This window comes from Triturus cristatus, chromosome 2_1, assembly GCF_964204655.1.
Source record: "Triturus cristatus chromosome 2_1, aTriCri1.1, whole genome shotgun sequence".
In the NCBI taxonomy this organism is placed as follows: domain Eukaryota; kingdom Metazoa; phylum Chordata; class Amphibia; order Caudata; family Salamandridae; genus Triturus; species Triturus cristatus.
This window is the reverse complement of record NC_140581.1, coordinates 834,925,877-834,943,425: the sequence shown is the minus strand read 5'-3', so window position 1 is coordinate 834,943,425 and position 17,549 is coordinate 834,925,877. Positions and strand designations below refer to the sequence as shown.

At 45.5% G+C, this 17,549-nt stretch overlaps 1 protein-coding gene across 1 annotated transcript in view; it reads left to right on the top strand.

Annotated features, from left to right (window-relative positions):
• The window catches only part of DAPK1 (death associated protein kinase 1), a 568,454-nt gene that overhangs the window by 91,820 nt on the left and 459,085 nt on the right, over window positions 1-17,549 (top strand). The gene's annotated exons all lie outside the window — the stretch shown is intronic.

The following is a 17,549-nucleotide window of genomic DNA, read 5'->3' as shown; positions in this document are numbered from 1 at the left end:
AAGGCCCTCCCGCCCCCGTGCTACGCCACTGGGCTAATTAAAAAGTTCTATAGCCCAGAGGAGCTGGTTAATTTCTTTCATTTATTCTTGCAAAATCCCAAATGATCAGCATTTCTTTGTAAGCAGGAAAAAAAAGGTAAAATTCCTCTTGTTAAGAATACAAAGAGGGTTATCTCCTGAGTGTCTTGGAGCAGATACCTTGCAGTGGAACAGTTCTGCAGTTGGCTAATTGTGACCAATTTCCTCCTCATCTGCCTTCCTTGTTACAGTCCTTACTATCTCCAGTGACTGCAGTCCTTGGTGGCTATGCCACCGGTCCTTCTTTCATCGATAGTTTTGGGGCCAGTGAGACATCTGAAGATGTGTGGTCACTTGATGTTTGCTCTTTTCAAGGTTGTGAAGCACAACAACTGGACTCAACTGCACGGAGACCAGGGCCTGCTTTATAAAGAAAGGGCACACACTCCCAGTTTGCACCGTGGTGCACCTTTAACTACTGTGACATATGCAGACTGGGGCAATGCACCACATTACACATAATGCGGTGCCCCCAAAGCAGCCTCAAACTCACTCTAGTCTTGGGGCAATCATTAGTGAAAAAGGGACCGAGATCTCCCTGCAGGCAGGTGCAGTGAGTACCCATCTGCTGGAGAGGGGATGTCTGGAGAGGGTCCATGCAACCAACTCCTCCAAACTTTAGGGGTCTGCTTTCAGGGGGTGCACTGACTGTGCAAACCATTTTTTGGGTCACACAATCTGTGCGCCTCCTGATAGCCTCTGTACCTTTGTGCCTGCACCCATAATACAGCGTGGTCGCTACGGCAAAGTGTTTCCCTGATTTGCATGGAGCCACGTCCCCGTGGAAATGAGAGAACACTCTTCGGATAGCACCTGCGCTATATGTGTGCTGGCATTACAGTGCCCTAAGGAGCAAAAAACAGCTACAAAAACATTATGCACCCCCAGGGCACTGTTTGTAATGTAACCCCAGGAAAGAAAATGGAATTTGCCAGAAAAGGCTGCAGGCATTGTCAAAGCCAATAGGTTGGCATTGGCTGCAAGCCTTTTTTTGGCTTTGTTAGTATTTTTTTTGTTGTGCTTTTTATAGAACTCTATGGTTGGGAGAGGAGGAGAGCTGCTGGACCCTCGCCAATAAAAAAGAAAATATTGCCTAGAAGCAAAAACATTTTTGGTCTCAAACTCACATTTCCTTACTTTTCTCTGGCACTGAAAGGAATTACTTTGTCAGTAAATGAGCAGACTGTGAAAGAGTGTCGTGCCTCACAGTGAAGTTAGCCAATGGCTGAAGGGGGCTGATCCATTATCCCATGCTGTATACTATAGGGGCTGGATGAAAATTGACAAACCACAACAGACCAATGGATGGAGAGGGAAACTGAAAGCCCCTTTGGGCATATTATGTGTCATTTTAGTAAAATCTAAAGGCCTTGGCTAACGCCGGGCCCCAAAATGAACATGATGGCACAACTGTCGCCAACGTCCAGAATCGTTTGCCTTTACAGACTCCATACTTTTGGTTGATTTTGTGTGAAGGCCTGCACCGAAGGCTCCACTTACGTATGTGGCAGAGGCTGTGTCCAGGGCATGTTCTGTGTTGAGCAGAGCATTAGACTGCTGTGTAGCAGTGTGTGTGTGTTTGATGCACAGATTGTCTGGCACAAACGGTGCTGTACTCATTACAAATTCTGCCTTGGCGAAGTGCTCAGATATTGCAGCTTTACAGGTCTGTATCTGTTAACCAGGCGGCATGGACTTTTTGCCTTGGAGGATAATTTGTGATACTGCAGGTAGTACTATAAGAAATCAATCCTAGATATAATTTTCTTTTCTTCGCAGCACCTTTAGAAATGTGCAACTGTAATTAAACACATTCGTTTGGGGGAAATGCGAACCTAAAATCTGAACCACGTTATTAACCCTTTACTTCCGGGTACCTAGCTCTTTTACAATACGGAAAGTGCAATGTGTGGTATTTATCATGAATGTAAATATTTTTCTCCTTAACCGTAAATCGGGTAGTGGGTTGGTAGTCTACACCTTTGAAGATCCATTAATTTAATTGTTTTTGACCCCATCAGCTACACAAATGCTTGCATTGGAGGGCAAATGTGGAGCACAGATAAAATATACTGAGAGGATGAACAATACTGTTTCTAGAAGATAAGGCGTTTTCCTTTTTTATGTGATAATCGATGTGTGGTTTGTGATTTCATGCTTGGGGTGGGATGGTTAGTGCGCATAAAGCCGCCATGTTGCGAAAGAGGCAAGTGAACCTTCTGTGCAGTACCCTTTGTGCTTCTGCAATATGTTCAGGGTTTTACTTGATCTTGAATTTAATTCATATTCCCTCCTGCCATATGGTGTGTGATTTCCGGCGCGGTTAAAGGGACCGTCCCTGTGGAAGGGATTTCCTGATCTGTTAACCACTCACAGCTGCCTGCACCCATGGCATGATAATAATAAAATACCAGCTTGAAACTGGCTGGTACTCCATTGTTCAGTCAATAAGGTACAAGGACGACCCTATTTAGTGCAATACTGGGTGGGGTGTGTGGGATTCTCCTTTGATAATTTGTAAAATGTGAGGCTGCCCACACATAGTAAGAACCGAGGCAAAGAGTGACAGCACAAGATGGCGGAGGAGGAGCGAGGAAAGCCTTGGAAGAGAAAGCCCTGGGCATGTCAAACACACGCACGCCATGCTGCGGAAGACCACCTCATGATTTTGAGACTCTAGGATACACTTGGACCTTAATGAGGCTTCCACACTCGGATATCTGAACTGGGTACTTCATTCTACTTACAGTGTGTAATATCTAGTACAGTGAAAGGCCTGACGGCACACAATACTTGCTTTCAGTGCCGCATAATGCTGAAGTGCCTTCCTTAGGCTGTGAAGTGCAGTATAACTGTTTACCATGCACCATGGAGTGTATTTTATACGCTTGGAAGCGATCCACTGAAAGAAATTGCTTTTTGTCAGCAACCTTGAAATCATGTGTTTTTCAATTTTTGAGAGACAAAGAACAGTGTTCTATCAAACGTTGTGGTCATTGGTCGGCAGAGACACATCGTGGATCAACCATGCGGCAACACTCATGTTCCAGTGTTGCGTGACTTCCTTACCAAATATGTCACTGCTGTATCCTTCTAAAAGTTCTTACCTTTGATTGCTCTGTCTAGTGACCAACCGGTGTCTCGTATTAAAGTACAGTTAATGTGTAAATATTTTCGACGACCCAATGCTTCATTGATATGAGTGACAAGGGTAAGATTTGGGGTACTAATTGGCTTAATTATGCAATGGCATACTTATGCGAGTACGTTTCACTGCTCTTGGAAATGTATTTAATTTCTTCTTTAATGAGCGTCAGTCCTCATTTTTGGCAAGCTTGGGTTCATCTGGCTAGTATGACGGAATTTCAACAATGATAGCTTGAGAAACCATACCTGTAGACTGATTTTGGATTGTCATTGTGGGTTTTGGCTACTAACTCGCAGATCTTCCTGAAGCTTGTTGAACTGTCTGATTGTTCCTCTTGGCCCATTCTAAGCCGAGACTAGGGAGGTAAGAACCCCTGCTCTAGAAGTATTTATGCTGCCAAGTTTGATCTTGTGATGGAATTAAATGCAATTAAACTAAATAAAAGCGTGGATATTGTCTTTGTTAATGACACTGCTTTTCTTGGCTACACAAGTAAGCAAATTATTATTGAGTACTGTAGAATCTTTGCAGGTATCTGCCTCACCCTCTAGACTTTTTGTTTTTACTTATTTTCTGCCCAGTTCACTAATTGGGTTTTGCACAGATGTTGCCTGGCGGTGTGTCAGGCCAGGTCATAGATATTAAGCACAACAAATCTGTCACTTCCCCTCATTGAAAAAGACTGGGAAAATTAGACCCTTGAAATGATGGTAAATTACCACCTTTGAAAATCGCTGAGATTATTGAAGGAGCCGTGGTACTGCGGGCAGCTGCCAGAATCTGTAGAGTGATGCGTCTAGCAGGCTGCAGGAGCGGAAAGGGAAATGAAGCGAATAAGAGTTCAGAAGTATAGTAATCGGAACCCACTGATCATCCAATCAACGACTCTGTTTTTAATGGTTTCTGCCCTTGTTCTAAATGTATATATAATCATTAATATTCTTTGCTTGAGCCAAAGGATTCCGAATAATTTGCATCGCTTGGTATCATATCAGGTTTCATACATCCAAAAATATGAAAGGAGCCTAACTTTTCAGCATAATATGCCGCCATTTTGTAGTGTGCTAATGCAAGATTGCTTTGAAACAGAAAAGGTGTTTAAATCATTGATTTAAATTGAAGTGCATGCAATATTAAATTTTTAATTCGTACTTCATGCATCTCATCTTGTGTCGTGCCCGCTTTCCTTGGCTTGCATCTCGCGACTCTTGAGGAACGGTCCTTTTGTGCCATAATTGGCCTCTTGTTTGCTCCGGCACAATTGTGCGGGGAGCCCCTGGGAGCGGTTTGTCTTCAGGGGTGCTCGATAAAATGAAGAACAATTAACAAATTGATTCCACGGAGTCCTTCAGCTAGAAGTAAATGGATGTGAAATGGGACGGCCTGCTTGCAGTGCCTAGTCCTCAACGGGAACACCCATAGTGTTCGTGAAAAGGCTCAGTCCCAAGAGACTATCGCTGCCAGGGGTTCTTTCATCCAGCTTCATAATTGCCAGGTTTGGGAAAATCAATTCATTTAAGGCAAGGGAACTTCTCTCCTGTGACAAGTTAATTGTTCAGATTTTAGTTTAAGACAAAAGTAATTAGCAATGCCTTTCGTCGCACATAATATTCTGGGCTCGGCTCCTTCATTTGTTTCAGGCCCCCAAAAGGGAGGAGGACGACCCAGTCCTAAATTGTACCTCTTGTTCATGGTCTTTTTACTACAAGGCTGATTTTCAGGGTTTTTGATAAATCCAACCTGGAAGTAATTTTGTGGTAAAGTTGTCAGTTTCTACTGTATCAAAATCTGGCAATTGTAAACTAAAACAATTATTTATGACCTATAAGGTAAATCTGAGTACAGTGGCTATCATCGGGAACCTTATTGAAAGCCCCCCCCTTTTTTTTTTTTTTTTCCCAGTCAACTGCAGCGGCGGTAAACATCATTTACCACAGATGCCATTACAACGCGGTCGTTACAATGACCGCGTTGTTACATCACATACCATTACAACGCAAGTCGGAACAAAGACTTGCGTTGTAGGGGGCAGAAGGTGTTGGATTTAAAATCCAACACCTTCCCTACTGTTGCACACACTGGAGTTGGAAGAGTAAATTATACTATTCCAACATCCAGCGCCCCCTACAGCAAGTCGTTGTTCCGAATTGCATTGTAAAGCTATGCAATGTAACAACGCGGTCGTTGTAACGACCTTGTTGTAAAGACATGCTTTGTAAACGCATGCAGACTAACGTGCCATATTCGCAGAGGCGTATGGTTGTGGTTTTTGCTGGGTGAGTGGGTGATGCACTTTAGCGTTAAGCTAGTTTGGTGTTGGACATTAACGTATGTAACACAGGACTAGGAGGTACTGTTCCGTGGCTCCTTGGGCTGCAGCCATACAAGCTTCGTCAGGATGTACCCAGTAAGCCACAGAAAGCTTGCATAGCAGTACAGTGCCACTGCTCTACCTGCTTGTTATCATTCTTTCAGCCATGCCTGGCAATGAGCAGCACTTGTGATTTTGCCTTGTGCTGAGTGGGCACAACAACGTAAAAAGCAGAGATTGCAGGCTTTGTAGAAGGGCATGTGTTGTGGGCCATAGGAACATACATGCAAATGCATCAAAACACTGGGACTCAGGCGAGTAGCTAATACCACGAGCCCTGCTGCTTACTATGGTGTGTTTAGATTTACTGGCCAAGAACAACGTGTGGAAGTAAGACTCTCAACACATCCAATGTCAGAAGATATTCTGAGCAGCTTCTTGCCAGTGGTAAGAATACGCCCAAGTTATTACCGGAATATTACGGCACAACATTCTCTCCCTTCGGAAGAAAACAGTGCAGTTGCAGTGACACCATGTGGAAGATAAGAGAGCTAATGCAGGGTGGTATTCCCCAAACGAACTGTGCCCTGAAAGGGAGAAATGGGGATGGTCAAAACAAATACTTACTTGAAGTCATCCTACAAGAACGCCATGGATAAGGATGATGAGGAGAGAGGAACGAAGCTCAGTTATGAAAGTGGTTAGACTGAGAAAAGACAACATGGACAAGCAACCTATAGTAAGGCAACAGAAAACCTCTGAGCTGCACTCATAGAGGGTATACATTTGCTGACCAAGATCATCTTGGGGAAATAAAGACTCTCAACACACTCTTAGACGGAAGATATTCGAGCAGCTTATTGCCCGTGGTAGGAATACATCCACATTTTTGCCGGATCCTGAAACATTTCATACCTCAAATGAGCCCTGACTGCCTACAATGGGGAGATTGAGTGTCAATAGTAGCGTAGTGGGGATGTCATGAACCAGGGTGCAAGCAAGGACAATTTACCCTTTGACTGCTGTTAGAGCAGCAAAACACAGCAATTATAAGTGTTCAATAATCCTTTCTTGGCTCTAGGCCCCAGTGACCTGCAACTGCTGCACCAATGATAGCTTCGCCCCGATTGTCAAGGCTAAAGCCTCCTATGGGCTGATAATGTATTCAGCAACTAAATAACCCAACAAGATCGTTGAGGTTATCCAGGATTTATAATCCTGGGGTTGCTTGAGCATAGCTTTGAATTGTCCTTGGCACCGCACCCTAAAACCAGTCCATCGTGATCATAAAGGTTCAGCAATGGATGTAAACATGAAATGGACACAACACTGGGTGATGAGAAACCTTCCCTTTCAGGCGTTCGAACCCCTAGGACATATTGAAACTTATATTGATCCTCAAAATCACTTGTGGGCAGAGTATGCACTTTCCATTTTGGCCGCAGCGTTATGAGGCTAAGTTGAGAATCGGTCACTTGAGTCTGTATCTGTCCCTAGCGAGTTTTTAAAAATTCATTTAGACTTCCTTACTGAAAAATCTAATTCTCGACCCGACAGTACTTAATTTCTGACCCTCTTCCGGGGCTGCAGTTGCAATCAAAGATCTGGAAAGCTGCGGGTAGAGCAGCTGCAGCTCTTCCTCTGAGAGGAAGCTGTCCTAAGTATTCAGCTATTTAGGCCTACTTATGACTGAGACCCCATCATTGTTGCAGTGGTAAATACAGTAACAGTTTCCTGATGAAAGCAATACCAGACATTAAAGGACCACTGCACGAGTTAAGTCTGAGCCGTAAGCAAGGGTCTATAACAAGGGAGAGTGTTAGAATGGTTCATGTAGCCCAAAGGACAAGGGCTATGATGTTATTAGACCATTTGACTTGGTCATTGTAGGATGTCCTGAATTAAAAAATGAGGAACAGAAAGACACGCATTTAAATGTCAGAGCACAAGATCCATACCAGCCATTGTTGGTCCTCTACCACTCTTTCGTCTTCAGTGGGGCTCCCACTATTCCATTGACGTCTTATCCAAAGATGGCACTGGTCTTTTGTCTCCAGTGATACTTTAGGACTTGTCTGTGAATTTCACCTCTGTGGATCTTGCTCTTGTGGTGCGCCCGCTGCCATTGGAGTCAAAAATACTGCTATCTTTTGTTCACCTGCTGTCCTCAGTGAGAGAAAAAAAGGAGAACATGGGGCCTTGTTAATCGAGCTTGCGCCCGGGATGAATGTGCGGCCCTTGTTCCCCAGCTCTGTGGACTTGGTTTTCTCTTTCATAGAGGGTGCACACAGATTTGCTAGAAGTTGGTCACTTTGGTAATTGATTATTTTTATATAGCATGCACTACAGTTATGTTTTTCTGGCCAATTATGTCTGTATTTGTGCTGTGGAATTGACACCTGGGTAGGAATTCTAATATTGAAATGTTGTGATGTGTTTCCTTAAAGCTGAGATCACTACACAGGGATGTCTTATGCATGTCAGAGAAACATTATAAATTGAAGGGGGGAGTGCTCAGAAATTCAAAATTGACTATGTGACCGTTACCTATCTGAACCTCCCAGGATATATAATTCATTGACTTCAGAGATGTTTCAGAACATGATTTCATGGCTGTTAGTGAGAGCCTATGGCACTACCTCTATTAAAAAAGCAAATACTCAACATGATATTTAAAGCCCATGTCGCTTCACATGTACATTACAATCCTTGGAGCAGCTCATTTACATGCGCCCAAATCTAGATGCAATAGTTGTGAGGCCTGAAAGCTTTCGGTCCTTTTCTGCAGTCGTGCCTCTTGCAATAAGGTGAAAGACCACACTATACTTGTAAATCTGGATTCCCAGACCCATACCATCACATTAGTGCGGATTTACGACTCTTGTCAGCCACCAAACTTTCCTGGAATGTTACATAACACACAGGTTTCCAAGTACAATTCAGGAAAAAGTTGACACCAGTGCATTGGCATTTTTACTGGTGTAGTGTTTTTTTTTGCTTCTCTGCATTTATTTTCCTCGCGGAGGAATCAATTTGGTGGTGATCCCTTCCACCTTCCTTCCCTTGCCTTTACAGGGTCAAATTTTAACTATTTCCATCTTGTAGTTGTGAAGTTTGTGGGTGTTCTCAAACTTTCAAGTGAATCCTCACTGGACTGACTGCTCTCGCTTCTGAGGGGAATTTACTTGTGTGTAGTATTTCACCTACTTGGGGTATTATTCCATGTGAACAAAGGGCTTTGCGAGTGCAAGGGTTCCTTTTGTGAATACCTTGCGCTGTAAATCAAATTACTGTCACGCTCTGTCATTTGTCATTTTGTCACTTTTGCTTCTGTATGAAGTCTCTTATTTCTATTACGTTTAGGGTGCATGGACAAGCTTTAGTTAACATCATTTTTTTTTTTTTTTTAAATATTGTGCTTTTGGTTTAATGTAAAGCATTGTTCAAATTCCATATATGGTAGATCGAGCAGCAGATAGTAAAGGTCTTGACATATAGTTAGAACAAGTAATTTATGTAGAAGGGCACTGCACCTTGATGTGGCACACGATCCGCCACACAATGAGCAATAGCTTACTTGTGCTGACCATTGAAAGTATCAAATCAACAGGTAGGGGACCGCATTGAGGCCAGTAAACCCAGCCGCGGCCCCCGGCCTCAGACCGCACCCCTTTTAACCACAATGAGAGTCTGCCAAGTGACCCAAGTCTCACTCCCATTCTTGCGTTAGAGAATATATTCCATTCTCAGGCCATATTTATAAGACTTCATGAACACAACATATCAATTAAAAACATTTTAAGGGAAAACATTTGCAAACAAATTTATAATATGTACAGTAGAGTAACAGTTGGTGAGTTAGTATAACTAATACATTGAAATCTCCTACCCATATTCCTTATACACTGTCAGAGTCCTGATTGGCCACCCCTCTGGTCCCCTGTGGCATCTCTTACTTGACTTAGGCCCAGGGTGGTAGCCCCCTCACTGGGCCCACCATTAGCTATTCTTTACAAGGCCAACCCACCAGCTCTCTCAAGATAGAGGGCGCATGGGCCAGCATGAAAGCTGGTCCCCCCAAAACAACCTCGTGTTCCAGAGCCAGCCAACAGTGGGAATCCCTCTGGCACCCGATTGGGAGATGGGCCTGGGCGACCGGGCCGTTCCTTGGTCCCCTGGTGCAGTCACCATCTACAATAACATTCCCTGGGGTGAATAATGTGGAACCCTGTCGAGCTATGGACAACCGCGGTAGCGGGCGTCACTAGCCCTTTCCTAGAGACCATGGTACCCCTTCCGCGGGTAGAGCCAACGGCTTAAAACCAATTCCATCTTGAGTTCACCTGCACTTATATTCCTGATGCCAAGGTTGTCCACCTGTTTTGTGGCCAAATATGACTCATCCTCTGCTACAGACCTGGATGGTTCCTTGACCAGCCATGACTACCCCGCCCCCTAGTGTTGTGAGAAATGTTGCATGGCGAAAGCCACCACGGTCTCCTCTAACAACTTGTTTCCCCTGGTTGATAAATGAACCCCATCCTTGTGAAAGAATGATTCCCATCTGAAGCGCTTTGTCGGTCATCAGGAGCAGCGAGGCAGGAAGGTTGCAATCAGGTGAGAGATCCCCTTATTTGACCTGCCTGGCTGCCCCTGCTGGCCACCCAGGTGACCCATCAACCCCCAGCAACCAATAGTTGTGCTTTCATGGGAGACCTGCAAAAATGCGGCCATCTTTGGCACACTGCCCTAGACTTGGCCAAATCCAGCCCGCACCTGTCTCATGTGCCTTTGAGCCTGCGGTGAGGCCCCCGGTCCACACTTCTTCTTGCCCAGCTCCATGATTGTCATGGAGCGACCAACATTGTTGAGATAAAATGAAAAAAAATGTGGCCCTGTTCAAGGAAATACATTTCAGTGTGCAATCATGTGTGCATTGAACATTTTATGCACTTCTATAATTATGTTTGCATGCACATTAGGCAATTGCTAGTGTACAAAAGTACAGGACTGCAAAACATTTTGGTGAGTTTTTTTTCCACTAAAAGCATAAAGAATTGCTCATGAGAGAAGTGTGTGCCCTCAAAGGACAGGTATGTAGAACCCTTGGCACCATTCAACCGTTCCAGGCTAAAGTCGCAGGGCTTGACGTGGTCTCCATTTCACCAAGCTGCACACCTTCTTTGCGGGGTGGCATTTTTGAGATTGTCCAGCTGCAAGACGTCTGTGTTGTTGTGAATGCATGGGATCCTACAGAGGGTGGTTCTCAGTGATTGCACGATGACCCACAGGAGACCTTTGTTTTGAGAGGGGATTTAGAAGTATATGATCTTAGTGCAGCACGGCACGAGTGGGTTCTCAGGCCTAAGTGCTGGTGTATAACAGTGTGATGCCCAGGATACAAGTGATTATCACGTGATTGAGGAGGAGGGTGCTTTTACTTTCCATTAAAATGCACTTTTCTTTCCTCGTGTAAGCCAGGTTGTACAGGTGTGAACTTCTTGTTAAATTCTGTTCATGTGGAAGGTGATCTTGGCATTTATTTGGACAGGACATCGTGGTTGCGCTTGAAAGGCCGCTGTAGTGTCCGTGCCCCGCTGTATTTGTGTGCTGCTGCGCAGAGATTTCTAAATGTCACCACCCAATGCTTTAATTGGGCAGGTACTGTCCGGTACGGAGTACCTGCACTTGTTTAATTTGAAAGGGAGAGAACAAGCACTTAGCACTGTTGCCATACATTGAATAGGAGAGCATGGGCACTTCTACAGGGACAAACGTGTACTCTGGATAATGAGTACCTGCACTTCTATATAGAGTTAAAGCTGCAAACCTCTTCCTTGCAGTTTCTTCGGGATATGCAAACTATGGAAAACGAGGAGAATTGAGAATTGTTTTATTTAGAGACAGTGGCGTACCTAGACCATGTGCCGCCCTAGGCGGGTCCTGGGTTTGCTGCCCTCGGGCACGGCATGTAAGGCCCTAAGGGGGGGAGCTGGCGATCCCCGTGGCGGCCGCAGATAAGAGCGGGGGAGGCCGCCGCCCCCACAACTCGTGCCGCCCGGTGCGAACCACCCTCCGCCCCTCCTTTGCTACGCCATTGTTTAGAGGACTGCTATGAGTATATTCAGGTGTATTCTGGAAACGCTTTACTTTAAACACCGAAATTGAGTTTGTCATTTATGGAAAGACACTAATTCTGCCCTTAAAATCCTAGTTTTGTGTGCGCTTTTTAAATTTTTGGTAAATAAATGTATTATTCCTTTAAAAAAAAAAAGTAACATTTTCAAACTATATGTAATTTACATTTAAATGAGGTTTTAATTTCTAGTAAATAAACTTCGTGCCCATGTATCACCATACAATACTAGAGATAAAATGTACATGTTTTATTATATCTTAATTCATTATGCATGTTTTGTCTCTTCACATGCACATGTATCACCATCAGATACCAGAGATACCTACTATAGGCATGGTATAATAATGAGACAAGTGGTTGGCAACACATCAGGATTGCCCACCCTGTGCCAAGGTTGTTCACTAGATACAAAGAGTACGCATCATGTTCCATGGACTCACGTGTATACCTCTCTCCTTATGGGGAGACACACACACACACACACACACACACTTCCACTCTCTCTTACATACACACACCCACTTCTATCCGATTGGGCCAAATGTAGGTATAGACAGTGACCTGGCAAGGTTTCACTACATTCTTCACGGCCAGCATGCAGGCTGCCCAGATCTCCCCAGCTGGGGTCGCTGGAGAGTGATACTTCTTCAGTGTTTGATAGGCCTTTCCTACTCTATGCAGGCTCCGCCTTCCCACAGCAGCCGAGTATCACCCTTCCGCACTCCTTCTCTACTCCTAGCTGTGAGAAGTTGGCCTGGTATATGATGTTCACTAGTTAAAGTGACCACCTTGTACCATGCCAAGCAACCCTTATGGTGTGGTTGTAAGTCAGCCTTTTCGGACTAGCTGCCCTAGTGGTAGCGTAGGCTAAGCAGTCTTTGAGGCTAAACTCGTGAAACGTGTTAAGCAGGCTGTTTTACCAAATGTAACCCCCTTTTATACCAATGAAAGGACACCACACAGATATATATTCAAAATATATATGTATTTATTTCTCAAAGTATCCCCTAGACTCTTTATGAGCACAGGAGCACAAATCGTTAAACAAGAATACGTTAGAATACACAGAAGTTGCACTTTATATGGATGGGCCCTGGTGGCCACTCAAACCATATACTAAAATAGTGGTATAAGTACCACGAACAGAAAAGGACAAAGGCCTAGGGCCTCTAGAATCGCTGGGCCTACAAGGAGCTAACTTTAGTTAGTGACCAGGAGGTCCACGGGTTGCGTGTGCAGAGCAAACAGTCACACGCGGGCTCCCATAGGTTTTCAATGGGTGCATAAAAGTTACAAAGTTACTGCAAAAAGGATCTTCCGGATGGACTATGAACTCAAGATTGGAAACACAGACACTAGAGATGATACTCTACACTTGGGCACCGGAGTGCCAGCTTTACCTCACCCACAGGAAGCGGGTGCATAGGTCTCGAAGTGCGTCGGGTTTCTTCTATATGTTCACTGGAGCCTGAAGACAAAGATGCTGCAGGCGGTCGGTCCGGAAGAGATGCGGTGGATCCAAGGGTGGATCGGAGTTGTAGAAGACCTGTAAGCAGAGGGGACAGTGTTCACAGTCCGTAGCCCGTGACCAGCGTGGCACCAGGTGGGTACCAGGCGATGTCGGGTGCAAACAGGAGGAAAGGTGTAGCTTGTCTCTGCAGCCACGTGGTCCCTGAAGGTCGACGACGTCCAGGAGTCTGTTCACGAGCTGTCCCACGCAGGCTCTCGCTGTCGGCGGTGTCAGCGACTTGATCGAAGCAAACAAGCCTTGGCAAAAGCAATTGTTGTGGAAAACGAACTAAGCCGATGGTTCTGACCAGCAAGGTCAGAGGGACTGCTCCTTTGGAGGGGAGCAAGGGCCAGTCTGGAGCAACCAGACCAGCGGTGTAGTTCTTGAAGTTCGTTGCCAAGATGGCCACTAGCTAACGGGCCAGCAACCGGTTAGGCGCGTCGAGTGGCAAAATGCAGAGGGGCCCCACGCAGATCGTGGAGATGCTGGAGGGCTCACCTTTGGTGCAGATGCTGCTCGGGTATTGGGCCTCTCAGGACCCAAAGCACAACTTGGAGGGAGCCTCGGTTGTCGCGCTTGCAGCTTGTCGTGGTCGTTTCAAGATGGCTGGCTCCACGTGTCTCGGTGCCTCCACGGGTTCCTTCTTTTCAGGGACTGTGGATCGGGCGGTGAGAGGTCTGGAGGTCCAGGTCTTGTCAGTCTCTGGGCTCGGGCTCCGGCGGGAGGCGGCGGCAAAACAGACGTTGATTCGCTGGATGGTGCTTGCGTTTAGCAAGGTGGTCACTCCCTGACCACAGGGGAGATTTCCTTCAGTCCTCTGTGCAGCAGAGCGTCGAAGTTCCCGTCTTCTTCTTGTAGTTAAGTTGATTCCAGGATGTCTGAAGTCTTAGGACACAGCTCCTACCTTTAAGCGGATTCTAGGGGCCGGACTACCTGCTAGGTCCCTCCCTAAGGGTGGGACCAGGAAGGGGGGTGGTTACACCCCCAATCCTTTGTCCAGCTCGCCCCAGGTCTGGTGTGCCCCAGGACCGGTTTGAACTGGCATATGCACCGAGGCTCCTTGTGAGCCTCAGGCATGTCTGGTTTCTTTCAAGCCCTACCTGACCAATACACAAAATCCTGTCTGGGGTGGTGCATGCACCTCCCCTGGCAGGAAACCCTTTGTCCACGTCTCCCAAGCTGGAAGGACTCCCAGCAGCAGGAGGGCAGACTTGTGTCTGTGGTGGCAGCATCCATTTTGTGGAGCTGAGGCTATGTCTGATTTTACCCGGGTTTCAGGTACTGTACATGTCGTGTCCCTCTAGAAGGGTGGGATGCTAACCCCGTCGCCAGAAGTGGCGAGGGGTTAGTATTCCAATTCGTATGACACCTTAATCGACATGTTTTGATAAAGCCAAACCAAAGATAGCATTTAACCGCGAGGTTCATAATGCACTTGAGTATATGGTATGACGATATCTGGAAACAGTAGAAGGAAGTTGTTCCGACCACTGCAGACAGGCTCAGCTCATGCCAGAGCACCATCTCACATGGAACCAAGCACTCTGCCTTCAGGATTGTTAAGGCCTGCCATAGGAGTGACTTATAGGTTAACATGTGTCCCATTTAAGGTTAGGTATAGGTATACTACACCTAAGTAAGAGGTGGTTACACCAACTTACCCCAGCTGAGTGATCAGCCAGTTGTGTCAAATTTGTTAGACCAGGCCAGGGGTGGCATAATACATGCTTCAGCCCCTGGTAGGCCTTAGATACACCAATGCCCTGGGTACCTAGTGTACACTGGTACAGGGGCTCACAGGGTGATCCACTTCCAATTGGTTATGCACCTAGGGTGCATGGAGTCCATTTTAGAGTGAGAGCAGACAGCCTGAGACCCTGAATGGCAGGATCTCAGGCCTACTAAGTCGAAATACCAGCTAGACACTAGGCAAAAAATTGGGGATAACCATAGTCAGATATCCACCTTCCTACACTAGCCCTTCGGAGATTGGGGGAGGAAATCTCAGTGCTCAAAGGGCTTACAAAATCCTGGCACCGGCTAAGGAACCTCGCCTTCACCACCGCACTAAATAAATGTGTGCCATTTTTAGAAACTATGCACACATGCATAGTGGGTGAACGGAGGCTAGAATAATGCCAGATACATGGTCCATTTTCAAGGGCTGCTGTTTTCAGTCATGGCTGGCTCTAAAACGGGGAGTTTGAACCCACCCTCTCTTATAGGCCAGTCGCGACTTTCACCCCAGAACGCCACTACACTCTCTTCATGGTATGGAGTGTGCACTGCCCCATCGCCATCACATCAGAAGATCCAGGCATGCACTTGTGACCTTAATCTCACATAAGTTTTACTTGTCACATGTGACAAGATATAACGTTTTTGCAATTTAAAGTTTCTACTAAACTATAAACAAAGGTTAGAAATCAAAGAAGTGGCATTGGTAAGAGCAAACGCGAAAGTAAATCAAATGATTCACAAATGTGTGAACTGCATTCGAATGCGGACTAGCTGAAGCAACACAAATTCGTATGTATTGTGTAATGAGGCGTGCATGTAAAGGCGTGCAAGGCCTTAAGCGGAAAGGGATGAACTCACAAATGCACTGATGGAATAAGTCATTGTGGCAGGTAGTGGTGATCACATAAAAGATAGAGCACTGAGTGAAAGCTGAAAGGAATGAAAAAGATAGGTTATTGTCTCAAAATGTATTTAGTTGTTTCCCTGTTGTCTTTCATTCATCGTAGTTCCATAGAAGACCAAAGATTTGGTGACTAAAACGATAACTATGTAGTAAAAGTCAGCATTCCAGTATTTGTATTTTGTTTGTTTCAACCGATCTAATTCCTAGTGCTGGAATTATAGGCTTTATTAAATACGATGCATTTTAGTGTATTTTCAGTGGTAAATATTTGTAATGGATCATTTTCTAGTCCCATGGTTGGTGAGTCTACAAGACATGCTGGAGCTTTCTCCCATTAGATTAAAACCGGTCTATACCCTGTATCTGTTCCCTACGTTGTAGTAAGCCCCTCCCCACCACCTCATCCAAAGGCAGAGGAATATTTGCTTCCATTCCACCCCTTCTCTTACCCAAGGGCAAGGGGAGGGGAACTGTGATCCTGCATTTGTTTTCAGTTGCTTAACTCCTATCTACCTTCAACAAGGGATGGTTTTGTGGGGTCCTACGGTAAGACCTCAACATTGACACCATAACTCTGCCATTGTAGGTGTAACTGCCGTGTCCTGGGCAGGAGGGGACCAGGGCAGTTGTAATGAGGAAGGTGGCGTGCAGACCTTTGAGCAGAGGTGGGAGTTGTCGTTATTCCTCTTTTGGTGACCAGTTGGCTCTCTAAGTTGGTATTAGTCTTCTCCTTGCGGTCATTGTCCTGCAGAGGACAGCGTGATGTCCGTGCATTCCCTCCAAATTGGCATAGGTTTTGCTGCCAAATATCCAGGATACTTGTGAGAACATTTGTGTGTGGTGCCTTGGCTGCTCCTTCTGAGTGAAGAGGGGAAGAATGGATTGGAGACAAGTCACTTCCCTTGTGGACTGTATTTCTTTCAAACTATTGTTCTTTCAGTCGATGGAAGGAACTGTCATTTAGTTATTGTTTACTTTGTACTTTTACTGGTGCAAAATAGGTTGGAGGAAAATACTTAGAAACAGGTATGGTGTTATGGCCTGAAGATGACCATGAGTCCAGTTCTAGCTCTCGCGGGTCCTTAAGTATATTTTTCTTTCCTCGGAGGTGTGTCAGACCACCTGTGGCTGGAGGCTGAACTCTTTACTCAATACTGTGTTCCAAAGAGGGCCTTGATCCCGTGGGGTGTCCAATCGTAAGAACTGAGGGTAAGAGGGGTGATCACATGCAGCTTTAGTGGGAGGCATTTGAGGCTCTTTTTCTTTCTATGAGGGTGGGGGTAAGGGTATTTGGTGCACTGACAAATCTACCATTAGTGCAGGAGGTACATTTTTACTGTGACAATTTTTGAGGAGCCCACTGCACCCCAATTATGTCCACCCCTCTTTTTACCCACCTGGGATGGGATCCCTTTGTTGTTCTTTGCCCTTGGGCCAACTCGACCCTTGCTTCTTAAAGTGCCGAAATTGCAGGGCTAAAGAAATGAAAAGAGGCATCTAGAGATGTGTGGAATTTTATTTAAAAAATCGGATTGTCTAAAGAACAGAATGCTTCATAAATCTATTTGCCCTGCATGAAAATCCACTTGATGCCCAGCAGTGAGTTGGCAAAGTATGCCAGCATGCCCATGTCAAAGCTCTGACAAAATCATCTCCGATTGTGCCGGGGCTCATGTTAGGTCCATGTTGGGATCCTAGGAAGGCCCAAGTCACATTTTT